At 46.5% G+C, this 4,202-nt stretch overlaps 1 non-coding gene across 1 annotated transcript; it reads right to left on the reverse strand.

Moving 5' to 3' along the window:
- Nucleotides 1-3,453: 3,453 nt before the first annotated feature.
- LOC128105621 (U6 spliceosomal RNA) lies at nt 3,454-3,556 on the reverse strand. Its single transcript, XR_008216424.1, has one exon. It is a non-coding gene; the product is annotated as a U6 spliceosomal RNA (small nuclear RNA).
- Between the last annotated feature and the right edge of the window lie 646 nt (nt 3,557-4,202).

The raw sequence follows: 4,202 nt of genomic DNA on the forward strand, positions 1-4,202 counted from the left end.
TCTTATCCACTGAGCCGTCATTCCAATCCTTCACCACCTTTTTTTTTTTTTTTTTTTTTGGACAGGGTCTCTCATAGTATCTAGAACTTGCTTATTCAGCTGGACTGGCTGACTAGGGAGCTACAGGGATCCACCTGCCTCTGCTTCCCCAATGTTAGGATTACAGGTAACCATGCCCAACTCTTACATGGATGCTGTGAGTATTGTACTAACAGAGCCAGCTCCTCAGCCCCTCCCAGTGTTATTCAATATTGTCTCCAACAGGTATTTCCAAAAGTGTAAAGTGGATCACTTCATTTCTCTGCTTAAAATCTTTCAGCGCCTTCCCACTGCCCTTAAAATCCATACGCTCTCCCTGGGCCCTGTGTGGTCTGTCACCTGATTCCCCTCTCTTATATTTTTGGTTGTGAGCCTAACCTTTAATGGCTGAACCATCTCTCCATCCCCACTTCCCTTTCAAATCTCTCTCTCTCTCTCTCTCTCTCTCTCTCTCTCTCTCTCTCTCTCTCTCCACACACACACACACACACACATATACACACACTTTCCGTCCTCTTACCCCTGTCCCCTTATCATCCTGACAGACATGAAGATATTCTACTGAAACAAAGTACCCCCAAGTAATTGGAATTTGCCCCAGTTGTCTCCTGATGGAAGAAAATAAAGGATGAAGCCTGGTGCCAGCCAGAGAGGGAGCCTGTCTCCCATTTAAAAAAAAATTACAACCTGTCAGACCACCTTGCAGGAGATGCTAGAGCTGAGACAATGATGCATCAGTGATGGGCAGGATTCTAAACTCATGCCAGGACCCCAGAGATAGACTTAGGGGAATCATTGGATCTCTTTGTCCTTTTCCCCCCTAATACAAGCATATTGAATATGTTTCTTTTTCTGTCCTTTACTGTTACTTGTTTGGGATGTGTGAGGGGCTGGAAAGATGGTTCTGTGGTTAAGGATGTGTGCTGTGTAATCGTGAGGACCAGGATTCAGAACCTAGCTCTTACACAATAAGCAGGCATCCCACAAATGCCTACGACTCCAGCTTGGAAAGGGGCAGACACAGGATCTCTGGGGTTTGCTGGTGTCCAGCTTAACTGAGAAAAGTTGAGCCTAAATTCAGGTAGAGACTTTGCCTCAAAGGACTAGGCAAAGTGATAGAGGAGGACACCTGACTCCCTCTTCTGGCCTCTGCACACAATCACGCGTATCCACAAACATACAGTCATACACATACACACAAATAAGTGAATACACACTTTTTAAAAAGGATAGATGGACTAGCCTGGTTTATAGGGCTGTTAGGACCAGGCTTTAACTGTGAGTTATGGTAACAATCCCACAGCCTCCTTTTTGTGAGTTGAAACATCCAGTACTTTCTACCCCAAGGTCCCTGTGAACAGACAAGACTCCCCTGCCAAGGACTCTCCATTCCCACTCTGCCTGGCTACCGGGTGGCTCAGCCCCATGCAGAGGTCTTATATTGGTGTCCCCTCCCTAGAGACGGCCACTGGGCCAGGCTAACTGATGAGATCTCCTCTCCTGATGCACAGTCTTTCCAGTATCCAAAGGGTGTCTCAAAATGAGTGGTTATTTTCCCTGCTTGTTTCCCTGGAGCTAAGTTCTTCTCTCCCGCTCTTCCCACCTCACCCCTACCCCCACCCAGAGAAAAAGACTGTCTATCTGTCTGTCTGGTGATTCTGAAGCCTGAAACAGTCAAGTTTTTCTTGACTAATAGTACAGCCTAGGAGGTAGGGAAACAGAACACAAGATCTTTCCATCTGTCAATTAATCAATATCGGTTAATCACCGACCAATGACCTCCACACTTCAGCGCCTGGAGCGGGATGTCTTGGCTGTTAAATCTGTAGTTAAAGGATTAATTGATGCACAATCTCTCTGTGATCCAGAGCCCAGCTGGGGACCTGAGGTCGGGAAAGACTGACAGGCGTCAAGCTCCCCTGGAACCTCCTAGAGACGGGTTCTGATGAGCTGAGCCTTGGCTAACGAACATCCCTCATGGTTCCCCAGGGCCCTAGGGCTCCAGGGCCCTGGACCTCTGTAGGAGGTAAGGAAGCTGCCACTCTGCGTTTGCCCAGATCCTACAGTTGTGGACCTACAGCCCCAAGATGGGAGTCCTCCCCTTCCTGCTGAGGAAGCAAACAGGAAGGAGGAAGGTGGAGGGAAGCCTGGGCACCACTTGAGCAAAGCCAGGAGCTGAGGAAGCATCGTCCTGGGAGTGAAGGAGCTGAGATTCTCAGCCCCGGTGGGAGAGTCTCCTTTGGATCTGCTGTCTTAGATGTGGCCCCGTGGGGTCCAGCACGGGCCCAAAGCCAAGAGAAAGACAAAGCTCCCTGCCCCAGGCCCCTCCTGCAGCTCCAGGTGCTCTCCCTTTGGTGTGAGCCTCTGGAAGCTTCACACACTGTTTCTCAGGCATCCCTACTTTATGGCTTTCGTTATTTTTAATTTAGACAAAAGACTTTGCTTAGCCCTTTATGGTCTCATCCAAATGGGCTTTTATCTTTTCACTAGAACTGTCTGTTTTTACTGTTTTGATCTCTCTACTGTTTTATTAAGTAATCCTTTAGCTGTGAAGAAAATTTGGGGTTTATTCTTATTTATTTTATCGTTTGGGTTTTGTGGTTTTTTTTTTTTTTTTTTTTTTTTTTTTTGCTTTGAAATGCAGAGACAGCAAGCAGTATTACAGAGAGGGAGGCCAGCAGGGTCTCCTAGACTGCTGAGGCTTGTCCTCGAGGCTTGGAAAACAAGGACAATAAGCATGGGCCGCAGACAGTCCTCCATGACTGATACTCACTCCCATTAAAAATTACTCATTTCGACCATATGGAGACTCAGAGCAAATGGCTGCCACAGAGAAGATAAGATTAGCCCTAACAGCCCAGAGGACTTACCAGAACAGGGACTTTTAACTTATTTGTGGGTGGATAAGTGACATCTTGGTGAAACTGCTTTGACACGTGGATACCTGATATGGCCTCTGTGTTCTAAAAGCAGCCATTATGCCCTCTGCTGGCTCTCTCTGCCCAGTCACGTGAGAAGCTTTTCACCCCACCCCGAGTCAGAAGCAGGAGCCCACAGTAAGAAACATTCTAGATGACAAGCCACCAGCCTATGACATTTTGACATAGCCCTGTCTGACGCGGCCTGTTGTCAAACTGGAGGATGGCTTTCCTGTAGCTTGGAGTTTGGCTCTTTAGACACACGGGCAATCTTTAAAAGCATAGTGTCCCCTGTGTTTTTGAAATTTATGTAAATGGTTTCATGCTATCTGTTCCACTCTGTCTCTGACATTTTCTGCCTCTGGGTTGCTTGAGAGAGCTTCCCTACTGCTAGAGGAAGATGTAGTAATTGCTCACTGCTTTTGTCTGCGCCTGGTATTTCCTCACCCACAAGAGCTGTGTTTTGTTTGTTTTGTTACAGGGTTTGTTTTTACTTAAAAATATGGAACGCATCACAGATTTGTGTCAGCCTTGCACAGGGACCACACTAATCTTCTCTGTATCATTCCAGTGTGTGCTACACAGGCTACAGAAGCCAGCACTTGTTTTATATGTTTAGGGCAAGGTCTCATGTAGCTCCTGTTACTCTCAAATTCCATATATGGCTGATGATGACCTTGAACTTCTAACTGTCCCGCCTCCACCTCCTAAGTGTTGGGATCACACTCACATGTCACCACTCCAAGGGCTGGTATCAAACCCAGGGCTTGGCGCATGCTAGGCAAGTGCTCTACCACATGAGCCACACAGCCGCCATGTTCTACCCTCCCATTCCTGAAGGAGGACACAGGCTGGCTCAGGTGCGCTTGATAGGACTCCAATTTTCTAATTTCGAATCCAAGGGGTTAAAAACTCTACCTTCTTGTTTTAATTGTATCAAAGAAACTGAGGAAGTCTTTGTATGATTGTTATTTATTCAAATGTCGGCTTCTGTGGGATGGCCTTTTAAATCTTTCTTCCCCCGCTGGATTTTTGTGAATTTTTGACTTGCAGGTTTTCAAAATAAATGCTGGATATTAATCTTTGTCAGTCTTAAAGTTTGAAAAAACATCTACCCCTACTCTATCAACCCTTGTTAACTGTGTGTACAGTGAGTTTTTTGTTTGTTTATTCGTTTTTGAGACAGGGCCTCACTATGTAGCTCTGGCTGTCCTGGAACTCACTCTGTAGACTAGGCTGGCCTTG

Source organism: Peromyscus californicus, unplaced genomic scaffold (assembly GCF_007827085.1).
Source record: "Peromyscus californicus insignis strain IS unplaced genomic scaffold, ASM782708v3 Scaffold_11__1_contigs__length_118956290, whole genome shotgun sequence".
NCBI lineage: Eukaryota > Metazoa > Chordata > Mammalia > Rodentia > Cricetidae > Peromyscus > Peromyscus californicus.